Source organism: Ranitomeya imitator, chromosome 2, assembly GCF_032444005.1.
Source record: "Ranitomeya imitator isolate aRanImi1 chromosome 2, aRanImi1.pri, whole genome shotgun sequence".
In the NCBI taxonomy this organism is placed as follows: Eukaryota; Metazoa; Chordata; class Amphibia; order Anura; family Dendrobatidae; genus Ranitomeya; species Ranitomeya imitator.
In genome coordinates, this window is record NC_091283.1 from 518,238,123 (window position 1) to 518,264,180 (window position 26,058).

Genomic DNA, 26,058 nt, shown 5'->3' on the forward strand with positions numbered 1-26,058 from the left:
CCCAGGGATTGTAAATTAGTAGCTATGGACGTTAACAGTTTATACACTAGTATCAGACATCAGGATGGAGTGGAAGCAGTTATGCTGTTCCTTTCTCGACATACAAATTTTTCTACCGACCAACTCAATTTTTGTAAAAATTTGCTTACACTTATTCTTACTCGGAATTTTTTTCTTTTTGAAGACCAATTTTATATACAAAAGAGAGGTACTGCCATGGGGTCCAACGTGGCACCCCCATATGCGAACATATTTATGGGGGAATTTGAGATATCCCATGTATATTCACATCCTAGTTACAAGTCACATATAATATACTGGAGACGTTTCATAGATGATATTTTTTTCATTTGGACTGGTGACGATGAGACCCTTATTTATAATTTTTTCAATTAGTCATGACTCTTGCTCTATGAATTTTTTGGATACAACAGTCATTATTAAGAAGGATGGAAGCATAGAAACAGATTTGCATGTTAAACCAACCGATAGGAATAGTTTGCTGAAATATGACAGTTGCCATCCCAAACATGTGAAAAGGGCTCTTCCCAAATCTCAACATGTCAGAGTTGATAGGATAGTGTCCAATCCAGATATCCGACAGATTAGACATCATGAAATGAACATTAAATTCCATAATAGAGGGTACCCTAATTATACATTGACCAATAATACTAACGATTAGAGTTGAGCGACCTTGACCTTTTTAGAGTCGAGCCGGGTTTCGCGAAACCCGACTATCTCAAAAGTCGGGTCGAGTGAAATCGGCCGATTATGGCGAAAAGTCGGGATCGACCGAAACACGAAACCCAATGCAAGTCAATGGGGCAGCATAGTCGGCAGTGAGTGGGGGCCAGGAAAACACCTAGAGTGCCCATTTTAATGTCAAAACCATCCATTCTTCTTAATGAAGCTTGTCAAGCGTAATTTACCTTATAATAATTGGAAGGCATTTGAAATTGGGGGTCATTTGGCTAAAGTTGTGTGGGGTAGGGCTGGTTCAAGTAATTAGTGGGCCCAGGAAATCTGGACCACGTCACGGCAGTGGAGCAGGGAGAGGTAAGTATTTCAACTTTGCAAGTGCTGTGATCCTGAGCAAGCAGGGGGGGCCCACTTGTTGGCATTGGCACTGGCACAGGGCCCCTCAAAGTACAGCGGTGTGTTTGCACGGCGGGGGCGCCTCCCACCGGCAGCAACACTTTTGCGTACTATGAGAGGCCCTGTGCCAGTGACGTCGCCAACTAGTATTCCTCCCCCCACCTGATGAAGGAACCTGCACTTTCATCTGCACCTTCCTCTTTGTCCCCGTGTAAGGTGGTATGGTATGCGGGAAGAGCAACCTGACTTTCAGCAGGGTCACAATGTTGTTGTGTAGCATGCACGGGGAATGTTGCGTTATGGGTCAATGTACCAGCAGACTCATCTATCACTGGCTGGGCAATGGGCACGATGAAGTGGAAACACAGATATAGGCCCAAAGAATAAAGTGGGCTAAATGCAGTTCAAAATTGGTAACACAGGAATAACCAGGGGGCATTGCAGTGGAGGACAACTGGAATGAGAGGCTGACACAGAGAGTAGGGCCAAATCAGTAAGTAGTCGAAATGCAGTTCAAAATTGGCAACCGTAGTAAACAGGCGGCACAGCTTTGTTCAGTGGAGGAGAACAGCAAGGAGTGGCAGACACCGATAGTAGGCCCCAACCCAACTAGTAGGCCAAATGCAGTCTAACATTAACAACTACTTAACGAGAGCCTGAAAATGGAATTTCAGGACAGGAAACCAGGAGAACAGCAAGGAGTGGCAGACACCGATAGTAGGCCCCAAACCAACTAGTACGCCAAATGCAGTTGTTCCATTTAACCACAATTTAATGAGAGCCTGAAGATAGAAGCTCAGGAAAGGCAACCTGGGGAACACCTTGGAGTGTAACACACCATCTCTCTCCACCCCATACCCATTTTGTAGGCCTAATGCAGTGTACTTTTCTACAACTACTAAACGAGAGTTGGAAGACCGAAGCAATGGCAAGGAAACCTGGGGAACACCTTGGAGTGTAACACACCATCTCTCTCCACCCCATACCCAATTTGTAGGCCTAATGCAGTGTAGTTTCCAAGAACTACTAAACGAGAGCCGGAAGATCGAAGCTCAGGAAAGGCAACCTGGGGAACACCTTGGAGTGTAACACACCCTCTCTCTACACCCCATACCCAATTTGAAGGCCTAATGCAGTGTAGTTTCCAAGAACTACTAAACGAGAGCCGGAAGATCGAAGCTCAGGAAAGGCAACCTGGGGAACACCTTGGAGTGTAACACACCCTCTCTCTACACCCCATACCCAATTTGTAGGCCTAATGCAGCGTAGTTTCCGACAACTACTAAACGAGAGCATGAAGATCGAAGCTCAGGAAAGGCAACCTGGGGAACACCTTGGAGTGTAACACACCCTCTCTCTACACCCCATACCCAATTTGAAGGCCTAATGCAGTGTAGTTTCCAAGAACTACTAAACGAGAGCCGGAAGATCGAAGCTCAGGAAAGGCAACCTGGGGAACACCTTGGAGTGTAACACACCCTCTCTCTACACCCCATACCCAATTTGAAGGCCTAATGCAGCGTAGTTTCCAACAACTACTAAACGAGAGCCGGAAGATCGAAGCTCAGGAAAGGCAACCTGGGGAACACCTTGGAGTGTAACACACCCTCTCTCTACACCCCATACCCAATTTGAAGGCCTAATGCAGTGTAGTTTCCAAGAACTACTAAACGAGAGCCGGAAGATCGAAGCTCAGGAAAGACAACCTGGGGAACACCTTGAAGTGTAACACAACGTCTCTCTACACCACGGAAGGGCTGATTCTTAGGAAGGAAGGCTGTTGGAAATAAGCATTGCGCGTCCGAGGGTGATTATATTCTTATTAGGTATATACTCACCCTCGGACGCGCCCTGCTTCTTTATTTGGAATGAATGTTTATTTGCAATGTGGTGTTGACTTTCTCTATTATTTTGGTAATTAATGATTTTATTATTTTCATTGTTTTGCATCTTCTCGGCAATAATATAAAGAAGACGCGACAGGACAACACTCGGTGGATGCCATATCTGTGTTTTCAATTTAAAAAACCTTTCAGTTAAATACTTGCAGGATAAAGTAATTGTAGCTGGTGGCCATTTTTAGTACTGTACCAGATTTTAGTTGTGTGTTTGTTTTTAATGTTAAAATGTCTGCATTTGATATCTCACCAGTATTTTCTTTTTTATAAGCAAAATACTTTTTTTTTTATTTTATGATGTTGGTTCAAGGGGTACATGGGCAGCAGTAGACAGGTCAGTGGAGGCCTAGTGGAAGGAGGGACCGCAGACAGGCTTCGAAGCCCTAACATAATAAATTGGGCTGCCTGTAGGCAGTTTAAAATTGGTTCCAGGGGAACACGGGCAGCAGTAGACAGGTCAGTGGAGGCCTAGTGGAAGGAGGGACCGCAGACAGGCTTCGAAGCCCTAACATAATAAATTGGGCTGCCTGTAGGCAATTTAAAATTGGTTCCAGGGGAACACGGGCAGCAGTAGACAGGTAAGTGGAGGCCTAGTGGAAGGAGGGACCGCAGACAGGCTTCGAAGGCCTAACATAATAAAATGGGCTGGCTGTAGGCAATTTAAAATTGGTTCCAGGGGAACACGGGCAGCAGTAGACAGGTCAGTGGAGGCCTAGTGGAAGGAGGGACCGCAGACAGGCTTCGAAGGCCTAACATAATAAAATGGGCTGGCTGTAGGCAATTTAAAATTGGTTCCAGGGGAACACGGGCAGCAGTAGACAGGTAAGTGGAGGCCTAGTGGAAGGAGGGACCACAGACAGGCTTCGAAGGCCTAACATAATAAATTGGGCTGCCTGTAGGCAATTTAAAATTGGTTCCAGGGGAACACGGGCAGCAGTAGACAGGTAAGTGGAGGCCTAGTGGAAGGAGGGACCGCAGACAGGCTTCGAAGGCCTAACGTAATAAAATGGGCTGGCTGTAGGCAATTTACAATTGGTTCCATGGGAACACGGGCAGCAGTAGACAGGTCAGTGGAGGCCTAGTGGAAGGAGTGACGGCAGACAGGCATCAAAGGCCTAACATCATAACATTGGGCTGTTGGCAATTTAAAATTGGTTCCAGGGGTACACGGGCAACAGTGGTCTGGTCAGTGGAAGTCTAGTGGAAGGAGTGACGGCAGACAGGCATCAAAGGCCTAACATAATAACATTTGGCTGTTGGCAATTTAAAATTGGTTCCAGGGGTACACGGGCAACAGTGGTCTGGTCAGTGGAAGTCTAGTGGAAGGAGTGACGGCAGACAGGCTAAGAAGGCCTAACATAACAAAATTGGGCTGGCTGTAGGCAAGTTTAAATTGGTTCCAGGGGAACACGGCCAGCAGTGGCCTGGTCAGTGTAGTAGTTGTAGAAAGAACGGACCGCAGACAGGCTTCGAAGGCCTAACATAACAAAAATGTCAAAACAATGGTATTGTCAGTGCCAGGCATTGAAGGATGTCAGCGCATAGACTAAACATTGGTGAAGCTGTGAGAGATAATTTTGCTAGTGGTAGAGCACTGTTTGAGCTGGGGGGGGAACTGTCTTGTGGCCGGCGGTACAGGCCCAGGGCCCCTCATATTACAATGGTGTGTCTGACGTTGGGTGCGCACCACCACCGCCAGAGACACTTTATTGTACTATGAGGGACCCAGTGGCAGTGCCGTCGACCAAAAGCGGGCACACCCACCTCTTCAGACAAACAGCACTCTCACGGGTGCTGGCGCAAAGTGGCGATACCACGGCCCCGTGTGGGGAGTTTGGCCATTTTGTTAGGAGTAAACATGTCGTATGCTGGACAATCAGGTGCAGAAAATTACGAGATTGGAAAAGTCATTCAGAAGAGTCCACAGGCAAGACCTTTTCATAGGAAAGTTAGGTGTCAGCCGGGCAAGGTGGGGCAAAAGATTTCGAAATCTAGTTGTGGGTCATTTTAATGAAGGTTAGATCATCTACATTTTGGGTAGCCAGACGAGTCCTTTTTTCAGTTAGTATTGAACCTGCAGCACTGAATACTCTTTCTGATAGGACACTAGCTGCCGGGCAAGCAAGCTCCTGCAATGCATATTCTGCCAATTCTGGCCAGGTGTCTAATTTGGATGCCCAGTAATCAAATGGGAATGACGGTTGAGGGAGAACGTCGATAAGGGATGAAAAATAGTTTGTAACCATACTGGACAAATGTTGTCTCCTGTCACTTTGAATTGATGCTGCAGTACCTGTCCTGTCTGCGGTCATAGCAAAATCACTCCACAACCTGGTCAGAAAACCCCTCTGGCCAACGCCACTTCTGATTTCAGCCCCTCTAACACCTCTGGTCTGCTGGTCCCTGGAGCTCGTGTGAGAACGATCACGGGCGCTGTGTGCAGGGAATGCCAGAAGCAAACGGTCAACAAGAGTTGATTGTTTTGTTGCTAATATTAGTTCCAAGTTCTCATGTGGCATAATATTTTGCAATTTGCCTTTATAGCGAGGATCAAGGAGGCAGGCCAACCAGTAATCGTCATCGTTCATAATTTTTGTAATGCGTGTGTCCCTTTTGAGGATACGCAAGGCATAATCCGCCATGTGGGCCAAAGTTCCAGTTGTCAAATCTGTGGTTGTGCTTGGTTGAGGGGCAGTTGCAGGCAAATCTACGTCACTTGTGTCCCTCAAAAAACCAGAACCCGCCCTTGCCACGCCACCAATTTCCAATGACCCCGGGAAAGCTTCCTCATTAAAAATATACTCATCCCCATCATCCTCCTCATCCTCCACCTCCTCTTCGCCCGCTACCTCGTCCTGTACACTGCCCTGACCAGACAATGGCTGACTGTCATCAAGGCTTTCCTCTTCCTCTGGTGCAGACGCCTGATCCTTTATGTGCGTCAAACTTTGCATCAGCAGACACATTAGGGGGATGCTCATGCTTATTATGGCGTTGTCTGCACTAACCAGCCGTGTGCATTCCTCAAAACACTGAAGGACTTGACACATGTCTTGAATCTTCGACCACTGCACACCTGACAACTCCATGTCTGCCATCCTACTGCCTGCCCGTGTATGTGTATCCTCCCACAAAAACATAACAGCCCGCCTCTGTTCGCACAGTCTCTGAAGCATGTGCAGTGTTGAGTTCCACCTTGTAACAACGTCTATGATTAGGCGATGCTGGGGAAGGTTCAAAGAACGCTGATAGGTCTGCATACGGCTGGAGTGTACAGGCGAACGGCGGATATGTGCGCAAAGTCCACGCACTTTGAGGAGCAGGTCGGATAACCCCGGATAACTTTTCAGGAAGCACTGCACCACCAGGTTTAAGGTGTGAGCCAGGCAAGGAATGTGTTTCAGTTGGGAAAGGGAGATGGCAGCCATGAAATTCCTTCCGTTATCACTCACTACCTTGCCTGCCTCAAGATCTACAGTGCCCAGCCACGACTGCGTTTCTTGCTGCAAGAACTCGGACAGAACTTCCGCGGTGTGTCTGTTGTCGCCCAAACACTTCATAGCCAATACAGCCTGCTGACGTTTGCCAGTAGCTGCCCCATAATGGGAGACCTGGTGTGCAACAGTGGCAGCTGCGGATGGAGTGGTTGTGCGACTGCGGTCTGTGGATGAGCTCTCGCTTCTGCAGGAGGACGAGGAGGAGGAGGAGGAGGAGGGGGTGCGAACGGCTACAGCCAACTGTTTCCTAGACCGTGGGCTAGGCAGAACTGTCCCAAACTTGCTGTCCCCTGTGGACCCTGAATCCACCACATTTACCCAGTGTGCCGTGATGGACACGTAACGTCCCTGGCCATGCCTACTGGTCCATGCATCTGTTGTCAGGTGCACCTTTGTGCTCACAGATTGCCTGAGTGCATGGACGATGCGCTCTTTAACATGCTGGTGGAGGGCTGGGATGGCTTTTCTGGAAAAAAAGTGTCGACTGGGTAGCTCGTAGCGTGGTACAGCGTAGTCCATCAGGTCTTTGAAAGCTTCGCTTTCAACTAACCGGTAGGGCATCATCTCTAACGAGATTAGTCTAGCTATGTGGGCGTTCAAACCCTGTGTACGCGGATGCGAGGCTAAGTACTTCCTTTTTCTAACCATAGTCTCATGTAGGGTGAGCTGGATTGGAGAGCTGGAGATCGTGGAACTAGCGGGGGTGCCGGTGGACATGGCAGACTAAGAGACGGTGGGAGATGGTATTGTTGCCGCCGGTGCCCTAGATGCAGTGTTTCCTACTACGAAACTGGAGATTCCCTGACCCTGACTGCTTTGGCCTGGCAAAGAAACCTGCACAGATACTGCAGGTGGTGCAGAAAATGGTGGCCCTACACTGCCGGAAGGGATGTTGCGTTGATGAGTAGCTTCATTGGCCGAGGGTGCTACAACCTTAAGGGACGTTTGGTAGTTAGTCCAAGCTTGCAAATACATGGTGGTTAAATGTCTATGCATGCAACTTGTATTGAGACTTTTCAGATTCTGCCCTCTGCTTAAGGTAGTTGAACATTTTTGACAGATTACTTTGTGCTGATCAATTGGATGTTGTTTAAAAAAATGCCAGACTGCACTCTTTCTAGCATCGGATACCTTTTCAGGCATTGCAGACTGAGCTTTAACCGGATGGCCACGCTGTCCTCCAACAGGTTTTGACTTTGCCACGCGTTTTGGCCAAGATACGGGCCCGGCAGATGGAACCTGTTGCGATGTTGATGCCTGCTGCGGCCCCTCCTCCTCCGCTTCAGAACTGCTGCCGCCTGCACCCTGTTCCCCCAATGGCTGCCAATCGGGGTCAAGAACTGGGTCATCTATTACCTCTTCTTGTAGCTCGTGTGCAACTTCGTCTGTGTCACCGTGTCGGTCGGTGGTATAGCGTTCGTGATGGGGCAACATAGTCTCATCAGGGTCTGATTCTTGATCAGCACCCTGCGAGGGCAATGTTGTGGTCTGAGTCAAAGGACCAGCATAGTAGTCTGGCTGTGGCTGTGCATCAGTGCACTCCATGTCAGATTCAACTTGTAATGGGCATGGACTGTTAACTGCTTCACTTTCTAAGCCAGGGACGGTATGTGTAAAGAGCTCCATGGAGTAACCCGTTGTGTCGCCTGCTGCATTCTTCTCTGTTGTTGTTTTTGCTGAAGAGGACAAGGAAGCAACTTGTCCCTGACCGTGAACATCCACTAACGACGCGCTGCTTTTACTTTTACCAGTTTCACGAGAGGAGGCAAAAGAGCTAGAGGCTGAGTCAGCAAGATAAGCCAAAACTTGCTCTTGATGCTCCGGCTTTAAAAGCGGTTTTCCTACTCCCAGAAAAGGGAGGGTTCGAGGCCTTGTGTAGCCAGACGACGAACCTGGCTCCACAGCTCCAGACTTAGGTGCAATATTTTTTTTCCCACGACCACCTGATGCTCCACCACTACCACTACCCTCATTACCAGCTGACAATGAACGCCCCCGGCCACGACCTCTTCCACCAGACTTCCTCATTGTTTTAAAAACGTTACCAAACGAACGGTATTTGTTGCTGTCACACAACTTACACGGTGAGCTATAACTTCAGTATGATTTAGCTACCCCTTTACAGGTGGGTGAGACCACAACGAAAATCAGCCACAATGTGTTACACACTCTGTTGTTGTTGGCAACAAATGAGATGGCACACACGCAGGACTGTCACTGAAGCGCAAATGTAAATATTTATCTCCCACTGATTTGTGTTTGTTTTTTTTAAAAGGGAGACTTCAGAAAAAAAAAAAATTAAAAAAAAATTATTTTTTACAGAAGAATTTATAAAACAAATAAAATGAAATGATTGTTTCAGGGAGAATTTAGGAAAAAAAAAAAAAAAAAAGGCTTTGTAGGGCCCACTGAGTGAGAGAGGACGCACACAGGAGTCAGGAGTGGCACACAAGCCCAGAGGCCAATATTAATCTCCCACCGATTGATTTAGTTATTTTTTTTGGTAGATTTTGGAACCCAAATCAAGCAAAAAAATTAATAGGCTTTCTATGGCCCACAATTGGGGAGAGAGAGAGAGATGGCACACCCAGGAGTCAAGACTGGCACACAAGCAGAAGGGGCAATATGAATCTCCCACAGATTTTTTTTTTTTTTTTTTTTTCAGGGAGACTTGAGAGAAAAAAAAATACAAAAAAAATGATTTTTTTCAGGAATAATTTAGAAACCAAAGAAAATAAAATGATTGTTTCAGGGAGAATTTAGAAAACAAATAAAACAAAAAATAGGCTTTCTAGGGCCCACTGAGTGACAGATGACGCACACAGGAGTCAGGAGTGGCACACAAGCCCAGAGGCCAATATTAATCTCCCACTGATTGATTTAGTTTTTTTTTTTGGTAGATTTTGGAACCCAAATCAAGCAAAAAAATTAATAGGCTTTCTATGGCCCACAATTGGGGAGAGAGAGAGAGATGGCACACCCAGGAGTCAAGACTGGCACACAAGCAGAAGGGGCAATATGAATCTCCCACAGATTTTTTTTTTTTTCAGGGAGACTTGAGAGAAAAAAAAATACAAAAAAAATGATTTTTTTCAGGAATAATTTAGAAACCAAAGAAAATAAAATGATTGTTTCAGGGAGAATTTAGAAAACAAATAAAACAAAAAATAGGCTTTCTAGGGCCCACTGAGTGACAGATGACGCACACAGGAGTCAGGAGTGGCACACAAGCCCAGAGGCCAATATTAATCTCCCACTGATTGATTTAGTGATTTTTTTTGGTAGATTTTGGAACCCAAATCAAGCAAAAAAATAAATAGGCTTTCTATGGCCCACTATTTGTGAGAGAGATGGCACGCTCAGGACTGGCACACAAGCCCAGAGGCCAATATTAATCTCCCACTTTTTTTTTTTTTTCCAGGGAAAATTTATAAACCCAATAAAAAAAATAATAATAAATAGGCTTTCTATGGCCCACTATCTGAGAGAGAGAGATAGCACGCTTAGGACTGGCACACAAGCCCAAAGGCCAATATTAATCTCCCACTGATTGATTGATTGATTTTTTCAGGTAGAATTATGAACCCAAATCAACCAAAAAAATAAATAGGCTTTCTATGGCCCACTATTTGTGAGAGAGATGGCACGCTCAGGACTGGCACACAAGCCCAGAGGCCAATATTAATCTCCCACTTTTTTTTTTTTTCCAGGGAAAATTTATAAACCCAATAAAATAATAAACAAATAGGCTTTCTATGGCCCACTATCTGAGAGAGAGAGAGATGGCACGCTTAGGACTGGCACACAAGCCCAAAGGCCAATATTAATCTCCCACTGATTGATTTATTGATTTTTTCAGGTAGAATTTAGAACCCAAATCAAGCAAAAAAATTAATAGGCTTTCTATGGCCCACTGAGTGAGAGATGGCACATACAGGAGTAAGGAGTGGCACACAAGCCCTGAGGCCAATATTTTTCTCCCACTGATTGATGTTGTGATTTTTTCTGGTAGATTTTGGAACCCAAATCAAGCAAAAAAATAAATAGGCTTTCTATGGCCCACTGAGTGAGAGATGACACAGACAGAGATGGCACTCTAGCAGAAATGTCAATCTTAATCTCCCACAAAAAAAAAAAAAGGAACTGTCCTTCAATTACTATCTCCCTGCAGTAATCTCAGCCAGGTATGGCAGGCAGCAATAAGGAGTGGACTGATGCACAAATTAAATAAAAAGTGTGGACAAACAAACAAGATAGCTGTGCAGAAAGGAAGGAACAAGAGGATTTGTGCTTTGAAAAAAGCAGTTGGTTTGCACAGCGGCGTACACACAGCAATGCAGCTATCAGGGAGCCTTCTAGGGCAGCCCAATGAGCTACAGCGCTGAGGAAAAAAAAAAAAAAAGGAGCTTCCACTGTCCCTGCACACCGAAGGTGGTGTTGGGCAGTGGAAATCGCTACAGCACAAGCGGTTTTGTGGTTAATGGACCCTGCCTAACGCTATCCCTGCTTCTGACGAAGCGGCAGCAACCTCTCCCTAAGCTCAGATCAGCAGCAGTAACATGGCGGTCGGCGGGAACTCCCCTTTATAGCCCCTGTGACGCCGCAGACAGCAAGCCAATCACTGCAATGCCCTTCTCTAAGATGGTGGGGACCAGGACCTATGTCATCACGCTGCCCACACTCTGCGTTTACCTTCATTGGCTGAGAAATGGCGCTTTTCGCGTCATTGAAACGCGACTTTGGCGCGAAAGTCGCGTACCGCATGGCCGACCACGCACAGGGGTCGGATCGGGTTTCATGAAACTCGACTTCGCCAAAAGTCGGCGACTTTTGAAAATGTTCGACCCATTTCGCTCAACCCTACTAACGATATTCGGACATCGATTACGGATCGTAAAACACCTCGTTTGGCATTTGTGAGGACATTTCACCCTTTCAATCATCTCTTTAACCAATGCATATTGAAACATTGGAATATCTTACAGAGGGCATACCCACATGTTAAGGAGTTTAACTCTAATCCTATTATTTGCAATAAAAGATCCAAGAATATAAATTTTTTGGGGGTTAGAGTAGATGTAGGTCCATCCAATAAAGGACATGCACAAAGGGTCCCCTCTACACCACGTAACGGAACTTTCCCATGTTTAAACTGTCTTCAATGCTTGAACATTACTAAAGGTGATTCTTTTACACACCCTAGGACAGGTCGAAGGTACCCTATTAAGGGACATTTTTCATGTGATTCATCCTTTGTGGTTTATCTCATAAAGTGTCCATGCCGTCTCAGATATGTGGGAGAAACAACCCAGCATATCCGGGACCGCATCTCTCAACATAAATCTACCATTAGGTGCGGGAGAACACTTCTTCCTATTCCAGCTCATTTCCAACAGCATAATCATGGCATTCCTCAATTAAAGTACCAAATCATTGATCATGTCCCTCCACTTAGAAGAGGTGGTGATAGAATCAGGAAATTGAAGGAAGGAGAGTCCTTCTGGATCCATACACCTCAGACCCTCACTCCGTTAGGTCTCAATAGAGAATATGAGTTTTTTTATTGATTCATTTTTACGGTTTGCTCATTGGCCAAACCTCTGTCTCTGTGTATCCTATTATTATCTTTTTTAATACCTTAGCCCTTTATAGGTATCTTAGTCCTTGAGTCATATTATAGTATATTCACTAGATATTTGGGTATGATGGATACTATGTATATAGGTATAGGTTTCTTTTACCTGCATGTGATCTTTATCTAAGTCTTCTACAAGAATAATCATCTGGGAATGTACTATTTGTATGTATATTATACAGCTGTGAAACATTTCTCTCTTTAATACCCTTTTTTTCTGTCCTTTTCTCAACAGTACACCAGCGGAGGTCCGAGATAAATCGTGCGCCTTTGTTAATTCACGCATGCGCACTCTCCATCTGTCTACATCGAGCCGTTCTCGGGTGTTTTTGGCTTTTTCCAGAGGGCACATGCGTACAACGCTCTGCGCTCTTTATTCCTGGTACCGGAAGCACTCACACACTTGTATATATAAAGCCGACACTGTGCATCCTTATCATTAGGACTCACAATTGCCGATCTGCACAGCTCTTGCTCCCGGACCCCGCACCACGGAGGCACACATTGTAACCATCTCTCTTATGAGATTTCTGCAGATAAGCCACCCGGACTATTTCAGTTCAAGCTGACTGGACAGTGTTCCTCTGTTTTACCCCCTTTCCCCCCCCCCCCCCTTTTTTGCCATGGGGATTTATAATACATTTCTTTATATCTACAGTGCTATTTAACAATTTTCCTATGAAGAATTTCTCCAAGTAAAGTATAAACCTATTTTTCATTTTCATACGCCGGGTGACGGATATTATACCCGATACCTATTACATCCATTATGATTATCAATTGTCACGTTTGGAAGGGGATTTTCCATTGTTGTTCTGGTTCTTATGGGTGACACAAGGGGTGCTTCTCTTTATAGGATTCCACATAGGGTTGCACCTATTATACTTACTTCATAATTTACAGATGGCTTTGCATATTATATGTCAAAATAATATGACGGGTTTTCTTATAGCATAGGTAATCATCTTATGATGTTTTTGTGAACCCTTTTTTCTTTGTTATTTCTTTATCATGTATTTTCTTTTATATACTTTTTGTTTTTATATATATTTCAGCTACAGACTTTTCTTGATAAAGGCTGGTTAGCCGAAACGTTGAATCTCATGTCTGTAAAGAGGTTTACATATTTGTGAAAAAATTTTAGTTTGGAAAACATTACTTTGGACAATTGGAGTCCTATCATTGGGAATTTCTTGTTGAAAAATAATAAATATCACCCGTATCATCTCTGTGTGCCGGAGTTTTTTTCTATTATCTTGTTAATATGGCCAGATAATTTGAAAGAAGCTTCATCACTTCACATAATGTTATCTAAAATTACTGTATTTTCTTCAATTTCTTTAAGCATTATCTCACTAAATTGCAGCCGCCTGTCTGGATCATCCTCCAATAAACCATGACTTAGATGTGGACAATAAGCTTTCCACCCATTAGATTTCAGGATTTGCTTGATGGAAGCTCGTGAAATTCCCAGCTCTATAGAGACTCATCTGGTGGACTTTTTTGGACTCTGAGCAAATGTTTCAGCAACAAGTTGTTTATTATTTTCTGTACAGGCTGTTTTGGGTCGACCAGTTTTTGGAGCATTAAGGATTGAGCCAGTGGCATCGAATTTGTCACGAATGCGGTAAATGGTTTGTCTCTTTGGGGCTTGAGTACCAAATGTTTCAACCCAATTTGCTCTAACTGTTCCAGAATTTTGAGATTTCCAATACTCCTTTAAAATCCATTTTCTTTGATCTGTATGTAAATTATTTGCCATTATGGGTTATCTGAATTATCTGAAAAGAAAACAGAATTGGGGGAGATTTATCTGTGAAAACTGGATCTGTGAAACTGACTCAGTTGCCCTTAGCAACCAACCAGATTCCACCTTTCATTTTCCAAAGAGTCTGTGAAGAATGAAAAGTGGAATCTAATTGGTTGCTAAGGGCAACTGAGTCAGTTTCACTTTACACCATGTTTGATAAATCTCCCACTTCATAACCCTGTTACACATACTGTCCACCTACTTTTGGACCACCCTGTATATGTTAATGCAATATGGTTGTCCCTTCATTACGACGTGGAAAATATATCTCCCATGAATATTGGATCAATGCAAACCTCAATACTCATCTCTGACCACTGGCTATAGAGAGTCTCAGATAGTTCCCTTGAACAGAGGAAGCTAAGAGGAAGCTCTGATTCTTAGCATATGAATCCTAGACTTGTTGGCTGTTTTTCAGCAGATCTCTGATGTAATTACCTGTTCAGTGCAGGAGGTCATACTTCAATGGAGGTTGAAGTGTCATCTCTTTCTCACTTCCCCTGTTATAATTCCCCATATGTTCAATGTGAGGATGATATGTGTCCTCTCCGAAGAAGTATTTATGGATTTTACATTTTTTCTCTATGACAAGTAGTAAATAACATAATGCATGGCATGTTGTGTTTTTACATGATAGATGACAAACATGTTCACTGACAATTGTCAAAAACAGGTGGCTATTTACTAACAGAGGGCAAGAGTGCAAATATGCACATCCAACCATAGTAACACATAGTTTCGAACAAGTCATTAGCTATGCAAATAAAAAGTGACCAGAGTAACATCTGTCTGATTTATTAGACGAGTTTTCTGGATAAGAAAGCCCTGCTCCAAATACCTTTTTAGATAAGCCTAGGTTAAAATATGCAGACTGGTCAAGGTGGGATTCCAGACCAACAGAAATATTCCACCTGAAATGCTGTAAGCACCTTCTCCAGGTCCATCAGAGCACCAAGTGCCTGTTGGGCTGAGCTGGGCAGATTACCTCTACACCTTGTAGTTTTGAAGAGGGCGTTATCATTCTTGGCTCACCGACATAGTGACAGTTCAAGCTCCCATCACCATAAAGCCCTGCTGCATCTATGAGGTCTACATGAATCACGACCCCAGCAACAGCTCATCCAAACCCAACCTGACAGAAACACCAATAACAGCAGCATGACAAAAGTAAGAATTAAGAAGATGGTAGAGGAAATTCAGGAGAGGTATGTCAGTGACTGTAGGAATGATATCATCATCTTCCAGAAATTGAAGATATACTGAAGTCTACATAGAGACTACATACTGGATATATAACTGGAGAAACTCCCAAACCCCAGTGTCCGCCAGATCCTGAACCAGTATAAACTCAGTAACCACAGTCTGGCCATCAAATTCGACACTCACTTGAGAAGACTCTCTGATCTCTTCTGGGATTTAAGTTTAATGGAGTAGGAAGAGAAAACATATATCTTACAGGAGGAAGAAGAGAACACGGTGGAGATAGCAGCACAATATGTGTGCGTACGCCACAGACTTCGCGAAAGAGAGATATAATATGTCATGGATTTCCATAGCCACCATCCATCATTCCTACAGCCCTACTCATCACCCCCACAGTCCCTAGCACTATTTCCTATGCACACTTGCTTTGGCAAGACTAATGTGGTCCTGCCAATAAAGCTTCTTTGAATCTGAATATAGAGAAGTCTAACTTGTTGAGAACCATTATCTAGTTAGGAGCTGCAAAGAGTGGTTCTTGTTCCAAAGTGTCCTACACATCCATTTATTACATAGACAGCCCCTTCATTTCAAGGTGTTCTGTGTAATACTTCATTCCTCCTATGGTGGTGCTGCAATAAGTTGCTTTCTTTTTAATGGATATCCCATAGTTTACAGCTGATATGAGCTGCTCATTAGCTTGCACAAGAGTCTTATTGATAAGAGTGGTATACACAATAAAAAGGATATCAAGTTTCCCCTTGCTAAAAAATACTGATGAATGTCTGAAGGATTGACTTAAAGGGCCACTGTCACCCCCCTCCAGCCGTTATAAACTAAAAGAGCCACCTTGTGCAGCAGTAATGCCGCATTCTAACAAGGTGGCTCTTTTAGTTTTGTGTTCATGTATTACTAAAATAAAGCGCTTTGAAACTTTTCAAAAATACCTGTCTTTGTCCACAGAGGCGGGTCCTCAATCCCCAGCTTGAACCGGTACTCTGCCGTCACTCACATCTTCAGGGGCTTTCGGCACCGCCCCCTCCGCGCTGTTTTCTCTTCAAAACCGGCGCCTGCGCTGTGTAAAACTGTGTTGGGCAGGCGCAGTAAGCTCTGGCCGTCTGACGTGCCAGCCAGGCTTGCAGACTGCGCCTGTGCGGGCAGTGCGGCCACCCACCTCGGGAATCCCTGCCCCGCACTGTGTTATGCATTATGCACAGTGCGGGGCTAGGATTCCTGGGCATGCGCACTGTGTGTGTCAGACTGTCACCCAGGTCCCCCGCCTTACAGTGTCTGTCTATTCAGCTGATCGTGCCTCCTCCTCCTAGCAATCGCCAGGAAAGAATTGCTAGGAGGAGGCACGATACCTATAGCATTCCCATTTTTCATGATCTCAGGTTGGTTGAGGGCTTATTTTTTACATGCCGAGCTGATGTTTTTAATTATACCATTTTGGTGCAGATATGCAATGTTGCGGAGACCAAAAGAACGTAATTCTGGCATTTTGACTTTTTCATGCTACGCCGTTTAGCGATCAGGTTAATCCTACTTTTTATTGATAGATCCTGTGATCCTGAACACGGCGATACCAAATATGTGTAGGTTTGATTTTATATTTATTGTTTTATTTTGAATGCAGCAAAAAGGGGGGTGTTAGGGCTAGCGGAACGCACCAAATAATAAGACAGATAGAGTATGGTGCGTTCGCGGCCCGGGGTCCACCGTGCAGAGATGGAACCTGCTGCCAAGTAATGACGGACTATATGGCGGTACTCATAAGTATACACACGTGGGTTAAACTTCACCCAGCGTGAAGGAAGCGATCCTGTTGCGTCACAGGACCGTGGTACCGCACATAGAGCGCGAGCAAGTAGTCAGCGAACTCAACCCCAACTAGGATTGAAGTCCGATTAGCCCCTTGCTGGCACAACACCGCAACTGGGTGTGTAAGGAAACTGAATAACAATATTAAGGCACAAGAGTGCGTGCGGTGCCGCACTGACGAACGCCACTAACCACCCAGGCTTGGGTAAGGAAAGCACAGAGGAAGTGCACGGCGCCGTACTGGCGGTCACAGCAACTGGACGCTGTAATGTGTGATTCGTGCTGTAGGATAAGTCGGGCGCTAGATAGCAACCATACACCTTCCGCGAACAGACATTCAATAGGGTAGGGGTATCCAAGGACGACTTGCACTCACAACATACACACATTAACAATTGTACACTAGCGCATGGCCGTGCGGTCATGCGCAGTTTATATAGTTGCAGCACAGGAAGTGGCCACAGAAACTTTGCCCTTCCAAGACCTGCCAAGAGGACCAATGGAATGTGCTGCAGAGCCTGAGCACATGACCCTCGATCTCCAACGGGAGATCTTGCCCTGGGCATGCTCAGTGTGTGCAGACAAGGACTTAGTCCCAGAGAAGTCCGCTCGCTGCTGGCCAGCACTGGCTTTAATGGCAGAAGCTGAAGAAGCAGCAGTAACTCTCTGTACAGAGTGAGACTGAGCAAGATGCTGGGACCGACGTCCCTGCTGAGCAGACTCCACTGTGGCTGGATAAGAATGGGAGACTGCAGCGGAGATGGCTCGAGATTCCCCTTGTGCAGAAGCGGGAACTCGAGACCTAACAGGGGGTGATTTGAACTTTTATATATTTTTTTATTTTTTTAATATTTTTAAAATTTTTTTTTTTACTTTTGCCATGCTTCAATATTGATTATATCCGTTTTCATCTAAAGGCAAGGAATATAAAGAAAACATAATACAATAAGATAAAGTCATCAAGGTATATAGCCTTCAGAGGAAAACAAAAAAGGTAATGTGCACACCATAACTCAAGGTAATCAAATAAAATAATGACAATACAAAATAGAGATAACAAGAGTGAATAAAGATACCCTGTCTGTGGTCACACACCAGTGTACCCCTTGACATGCGTTTCAATGTACAATCTTCTTCAGAAGGGGTGGCACTCTGGGTGTGACAGAGCACTTACTAACCTTCTGGCTTTGAAGATTGTTGCCCCAACAAGTAGCAGCCATTTTATCATGATTGATAGCTTACTCTCAGTGTGACATAAGGCACCAGGCAAGGAAATCAGTGAACCTCCAATCAAGCTAATGAGAGTCATTTCTAGAAAATGCAGCAACAGATGGAAGATATAAAGGTTTCTATAGATTTACATATGAAAACCTGCATGTCCATACCCAGTTTGGGGAGCTGAAGGGGGGATTGATTTTATGAACAGTCGGGAAGCATGCATCCGCGGTGGATCGATGCCACTTGCTTGGATAATACCTGATCTGAGCACGTTCACTCAACACTACTTACAATCTATAAGGAAAAGTGGGTGTGGAGGACACAATAGGTAGAACATACTTGTCATGCATGGTCCAGCCATCATAATAATAAATAGGGGTTAAGAAGATATAAAGCTGCATGATCCAGTTATCAGCCAATGTCTAAGTACAGTTACCAAGTGCTATTGGGTGCATGGACGATGTGGAGCCAGATGAATAAAAGGGAACAGATTCTGAGAAATAATTGGAAGGGGGAGCAGGAGAAAGTTAGATTAGTGAAGTGAGGTAATAAACCTGTCTATAGAGATGTGGTTTTATACCTCTTCGTGCCGCAGCCCTTTTTCGTTTGTGTGTTTTCGTTTTTTTCTCCCTTTCTTCCCAGAGCCATAATTTTTTTTATTTTTCAGTCAATATGGCCATGTGACTTGTTTTTTTGTGGGACAAGTTGTACTTTTGAACGACACCATTGGTTTTACCATATCGTGTACTAGAAAACGGGAAAGAAATTCCAAGTGCGGTGAAATTGCAAAAAAAGTGCAATCCCACACTGGTTTTTTGATTGGCTTTTTTGCTAGGTTCACTAAATGCTAAAACTGACCTGCCATTATGATTCTCCAGGTCATTACGAGTTTATAAACACCAAACATGACTAGGTTATTTTTTATCTAAGTGGTAAAAAAAAATTCCAAACTTTGCTGAAAAAAAAAAAAATTGTGCAATTTTCCGATACCCGCAACGTCTCCATTTTTCGTGATCTCGGGTTGGGTGAGGGGTTATTTTTTGTATGCTGAGCTGACGTTTTTAATGATTCCATTTTGGTGTAGATTTTATTTTGAATGGGGTGAAAGGGAGTGATTTAAACTTTTATTTATTTATTTTTTCATATTTTTAAAAACTTTTTTTTTTTACTTTTGCCATGCTTCAATAGCGGCCATGGGAGCCTGGGTGGCGCTCACAGCAATCCGGCATCAACAACCATAGAGGTCTTCAGGAGAGCTTTGGTTGTTATGCCGATGCACCGATGATCCCTGATCACTTAATGGGGGTCAGGGGTGCGCGCATTTCCGGTCAGATGACCAGAAGCGCACATTAAATGCCGCTGTCAGAGTTTGACAGCGGCATTTAACTAGTTAATACCGGCAGGTGGATTCCGATTCCACCCGCCACTATTGCGGGCACATGTCAGCTGTACAAAACAGCTGACATCACCCGGCTTTGAGGTGGGCTCACCGTCGGAGCCCACATCAAAGGGGGAGATGCGTATGTCGCAAAGGATTAAAGCACGCTTTAAAATGTGGGGGCTAGGTATTAATTGGATTTTCCAGGGTAGTGCATTCCTGAAAACTGGCGCAGCACGAGAGAAGTCTTGGAGACGAAAGTGGGAGGTTTGGACTATGGAGGATGTTAGTTACAGAATGGAGAGCACAGGCAGGGCGATGGACAGATGAGGGAGGAGATATATGATGGTTCAGAACTGTGGAGCGCTTTGTGGATGAGAGAGAGAAGTTGTAATCTGTAAGTCTCAATAGCACACTGTCAGAAACAAAAGTATCATCATGTTTATACTAGCACTAAAGATAATACTTACTAGGAAGAAGTAGCACCTTCTCCCTGTGCCTCTCTTCTTCTGTCTCACTCTATTATTGCTTTCTCTTCTTCCCTTCTCCTCTTGAGAAAACAGAATGTAACCTGATCTCTCAGTTAGCTGAAACTCTGTCTAGTCTAAAAAATACATTTTAGCTGTGTTTTTGCGCAAATAATGAGACAGGCAAAGAAGTGGCTCATAAGTGGAGAAAAATCATTTGCATACCTTCACTTCTCCTATTGATTTAAGCAAAGTTTGTTGAAATAATATTAACCAATTAAATGTAGCAAAGACATGAGGTATGTATGATGCCTATTCTAAATTGATGGATGATACATTTTTTTAGGTCTACTAATCAATGTGATGACTATTCTTCTGTGAATTATTACCCAGTCATTCCCACCAATGCTAACACTACATCCTGGTAAAAGGTACAAATATTAGTACTAGCTAATGTAAATTAGTGGTTGCCATGGTTACACCACTTTTGAATTATTGTCTTTAGAGTGTTTCCAGTCTTAGCCAGCTATTTACAAAACCCTGCTGATAGTAGACCCTATTCAAACCTATGCACATAAATCACTCTTGTATGGGTGAACTGTCTATATACCTAAGAAGAACAGACAGCTGGGGTGTTAAAATTGTCTGTAAATCTGCTGGGACATCCGAGAGGGTCAACATTCCAGAAATAGTAAGGGGGTGCAGAATTTAAACCTTCCCTTTAAGAAAAGGCTGGTTTGAAATGGCAATATATATATATATATATATATATATATATATATATATATATATATATATATATATATATATATAGACAAATGTATTGGAAATATGATTTTACTGCAGATTTAATGTCTATAGCCACTAATAGCTGCATAACTTGTGAATGCTCATAAGGAAACAATTATCTTCTATATGTCACCACTCGGCCACGGAAAGTCATATGTCACATGTAATTAATTACCCCAAAGCTTCAGGTTATGATGTATTAAAGCAGCATTTCAATCACCAAAGTAAACAGACATGGAAGACTACAAAGTTGTAGAAGGCACAGATCATTACTAATACTACACAATGCCACCAGTGTATACGGCTCTGCGTCTGACAACTGGATATAGTTTCCTAAAATAAACCTCTGGATTAAATAAGTGATTGCATTTGATAGAAAGCTATTTGTATTCATTGGGCAGTCATTCAAAGGAGAACATACGTAATAAAAAGGGGTCACAAATATCACATATCTACTATACCCAATCTGCCAGTCCAAAGAGCGCAGTCTGTTAGGTAAAGTCAGAAATACTTGGTTATAGGAGAAAAGCAACCTAATAATCTCTGTATTCTACTTTCTGAGATTTGTAGTCCTATAACTGGTGGACTCCCACATTCTTGGAGCCATTAATTGGATATCTAACTTGCAATCTGCTGGGATTTCAAATCCGACAAAATGCAAAAGTTCCTAAAACAATGTCCTGAAATAATTCTACATTGTTGCAGGTTCACAGGTTTTTACTAGTACAAGGAAAACAGTGGCAAATAATGTCATGCTGCCTGCCAAGAACGGCTGATCAAAGCCTCTTTAATGAAGTAATGTTTCCAAAGCATCTCCATGTATTTAAATGCTTCCTATCCGAGCCGTTATTACGCCTGGACCAATGAGAGATTGGTGAGACTGGCAGCATCCTGCTGGGGCAGACTGTACAATCCTGGCCCCCATCGGTGTGCTGGGTTATACACATTCCCTAAGACTTCATCTAAATGAATGCAGTCTGTGTACAGCGCCATGGAATATGCCACCGCTAGATCAATAGTAAATGTCTGTAAAATCAGTCACACATGCATTAGACATTGTCCCCCAAAATGTAAAGCCATCAGCAGTATCCCTGCCTCCAGCATCTGTCACATATTTCATCCTAAGTCAGAAAGCAGCCGCCAACATAAGAGCAAATAGGGGGTTCCTTACTGTGTCGTCTGTCCACCTTCTCTTTTCTAGCCTTGGTTTGAGGAGCACTGAGGTCCGTGCAGGTTTTTAATTCTGGGAGGTAAAAAGGGGGCCCCTCCCATCATGAAATTGGAACTGCTGCAGCCAGCCTAAAGAACAACACAGATTAGCACTAAAGCTGTCACCGTCCAGTTGCACAGGAGTTTTCCTGCTTGGGAAGACTATACATGCAGTATAGTATTATACTGTAGAGAAGTAAATCAGGAGGACCACTAGTGTCCTCACCTGTACCTGCTAATAGGAATGTGACGTTCACAAGTGACGTCATACTTCTACACTTTGCCCATTCTGCTCTTATGATGGAATTGTGTGTACAGAACTTTCCAATCCCTTATTATAAGCTCCGCTTGTAAATACCAAAAAAGACAAAAGTTTTCTAGGAGTTATACTTTTATTGGCTAACCCGAAAAAATATAATTGCAGGCTATCAAAGCCTTCATCAGGCAGGCTTACAAATGAGTGACTAAGACAAGAGCACAACACTAGAGATGTGATAACAAGACATTGGTGCATGGGTGGTATGGGGTGATGCCTCCTATAGATAAGCAATGGTTAAAACATTACAGGGCTTGTCCGGTCTACATCGATAAGTCTATGTGTGATTGCAGACATATGAAAACCCCCCAGGTGAACGAACTGTGCGCTGCGAGGATTCTCTGGTTTCTGAGCCGGAAACGGCGGTGATGTATGCGTTATACATACTCCCGGCCAGAGCCCAACTAGTGGGCCCGACCTTGCTCCACACACTTGTATGAGAGAGACAGCGCCCAGTAGATGGCTATGCTCACTGGATGGCCATGTCTCTAGATAGGGGGTGGCCTCGCTCAGTAAAAGTGTATGGAGCAAGGTTGGGCCCACTAATCGGGCTCTGGTCAGGAGTATGTATAACATATACATCACTGCCATTCCTGGCTTAGAAAACGGCGAATCGTCACAGCACACAGTGCATGCCCTGGGGGGATTCATAAGTCTGAAGTCACTGCAGACTTTTCATTTTAGACCGGACAACCCCTTTAAGTTTTTTTTTTACAAATGAAGTTGTGGTTGGAGTCAGTGTCGGACTGGGGTGACAAGGGCCCACCAGTAACATGGACTTTGGGGGGTCCACTTTTCACCTGCATGCAAATATTATACTACCTTCGTTAACAAATGTACCTATATCTCTATATAGTTATAAACTGGGTAGCGTGGTTAATGAATGATGAGATGCTGCTTTTTTCTGTACAGGATGGATAAAGTGAATTATGCCAAGTACTGCCCATACAGTGAGGTTGGGGGCCCAGATCTACAAAGGGGCCCACAGCGGGATTCCCCTTTTACCCTGTGGGCCAGTCCGAGCCTGTTTGCTACACCTGGAGGAAAGCCAATTATGGCAGCTAAATAGGAAAGGGTTCTTTACAGTAGGAGCAATCAGACTGGAATGCCGACCACAAGAGCTAGTAATGGCAGTTACTATAACAACATTATACAATATATAACTTTGAAAATAGGTTGAACTTAGGTCTTTTTTCAACCTATGTAATTATGTGAACTGTACTTTAGGAAAATGCTTGAAATGTAATTCCCTATAATATTATTTTACAAGTAATGTCCCCTTATTTTTTTCTGTGTAAAGTGCTAGCTATAAATCCAATCTCTGGATTTAAAAAGTGTAAAACACTCCGGAAACACTTGCACGTTTAATCTGTATTTCTTAGGGTGCCTAAGGGAAGCCATAATGATAGGTGCCTGCTTGGTAACAAGTGCAGTTATTTGCCTCTATAATGAAGGGAATTACCAATGATGAAAGGGTTAATACTTGGGTCCTGCATCAGTAATAGCCCCTGCAGTAACCATGACAACTGTTATGAGGTCATAAACAAGTGTGATAAAGAAGATTCCATAATAGAAGGCCGTGCTGCCACGATCAGCGCCATTACTGATGTGCCTGAGGACGTTGAGCTTGACCACCCCACGTAATGTGCCGACCTTGGTGAAATTTGGAGGTTCTAGCAGGGAAAGGGTTTGTCTGCTTTAGACACCCCCAGGACATGGGAAGGTAACCAAGGGGGTCCCCAGCACAGGATCCCCTTCTGTTACCCTCTACAAAGAGCTGGTCTCCTTTGGGAGTTCATGGCAGCACCTATGACTTTAATGGGTGATAAATTGGGATGGAGAAGGGGGGAGGGGGTATTTCTCCTATTAGGGGTTATCCATTATGAATAATCCCTCTAATCAAAAGTTTTAATTTATGAGAGGTGGACCTGGATCTGTAAGGAAGAAATGGTTCATCCATCTGAGCAATCAGATCAACTAAATTGGATCTAACATCCAATGTGGTGACCGATATCGCAGCCAGATCTCTCCCACATCTGGTTTATCACATTTATAGTCTATATTTGTTATGTCATTCTCTGTAAATCTGGTAAAATGTACAAATGTTAAAACTTGTTACATCTGCTATATATCGGCACTAACTCTCTAAGCCCAAGGGAAGGGCGATCCTCCAGCCATGGTTTCCTAGAGGTTTCCACCACAGGGGTTTTTCCTCTCCTGAGTGCTGGAGGGTGACTCTTCGTGAGTCAGGGGTTGTGCCATTTTTGCTGTCATGTGAATGTAAATAAAATTGAGAACGTTTGACACCAAATTATATTTATTTTGTGTGCATCTGTGTGATTCATTTTGTTTGGGAGTTAGGGTCCATCACATGTCACTGTGTCATAGGGCCGGACATCTGCCGGCCACAGTTTTGCCCCAGGTGTTGCTCCTGCACTGCTGAATATCATAGAGCAGAAAAGACAAGCACGTGTGCACTCATCATTGGAATAAGGACTTATATTACAGCAGGATTACAAACAGCTTCCTCGCCTCATTCACACAGTGAGTATTTTGGCCAGTATTTTACATCAGTATTTGTCAGCTAAAAAAACAGACAGGAGCAAACACTAAGACAAATAATAACTGAATGACTTTCACCTCTTCTGTGTTTTGGATCTGATCCCGGAGTCTGTTAACAAATACTGATGCAAAATATCGCCATGTAAAAGTGCTGTAAATCCTTACTGACTTCATCATTACATCGATGACAGCGCTGCAGTCAGTACCTTAGCTCAGTGACCATGCTTGAGTTGACATTATAAGCTGCTGAGCTCACTAATTGTCTGCAGCACTGTCGATGTGAAGTCAGCACTAGGGTTGAGCGACTTTTACTTTTTTAGGGTCGAGTTGGGTTTTGCGAAACCCGACTATCTCAAAAGTCGAGTCGAGTGAAATCGGCCGATTATGGTGAAAAGTCGGGGATCGACCGAAACACGAAACCCAATGCAAAGTCAATGGCTACATTTTTTTTCTCTCTCTCTCTCTCTCCCTCTCTCTCTCTCTCCCTCTCTCTCTCTCCGTCCCTTTTCTCTCTCTCTCTCTCTCTCTCCCTCTCTCTCTCTCTCCTCCGTCCCTGAACAGAAAAGCTGGTGTTACACATTGCAAATCGCTACAGCGCACAAGCGACAAAATGGCGATAGGCGTCCACGCCCCTAAGACCTATGCCATCACTCTGCCCACGCTCCTTCATTGGCTGAAAAAATGGCGCCAAGCGTGTCATACGAAACGCGACTTTGGCGCGAAGATCGCCGATCGCATGGTTGATCCCACACTAGGATCGGGTCGGGTTTCATGAAACCCGACTTTGCCAAAAGTCGGCGACTTTTGAATTTGTCCAATCCGTTTTGCTCAAGCCTAGTCAGCACTGTAGACAATAATAGATACCTTGAGTGGCACAAGACATTCAGCTCTGGAGCAGGGGAGAGTGTGTAAAGTACAGGGGAATAGAGATTTCACTTTCTGAATAACCTTCACAATAGTGGCAACCAAAGCCCCCATTCAAGGAATAATGGTAACCAAAGCTTTTCCACAAAAATCAATCACCCAAAAGCAGTATACAAAGATCCAAGGGTTCCTACAATTACCCCCCATTCAGTTTTCTCCTATAAAGAACTACCAAGACACTGTCACATCCAGCTTCAAACATCTCCTCTGACAGGTGGTGTCATCTTGTCTCCAGC

General features: G+C 44.0%; 1 protein-coding gene across 4 annotated transcripts in view; it reads right to left on the reverse strand.

Annotated features, from left to right (window-relative positions):
- The window catches only part of MATN4 (matrilin 4), a 157,061-nt gene that overhangs the window by 71,451 nt on the left and 59,552 nt on the right, over nucleotides 1–26,058 (reverse strand). The window contains exon 1 of one of the 4 annotated variants that reach the window (XM_069751763.1): nucleotides 21,983–22,047. The exons of 2 other annotated variants lie outside the window; for them this stretch is intronic. The gene's annotated coding sequence lies outside the window, so the exon portion shown is untranslated. Of the gene's footprint in view, nucleotides 1–21,982; nucleotides 22,048–26,058 lie in introns of those variants that run through there. One more of the 4 variants, XM_069751764.1, reaches the window with a different exon arrangement.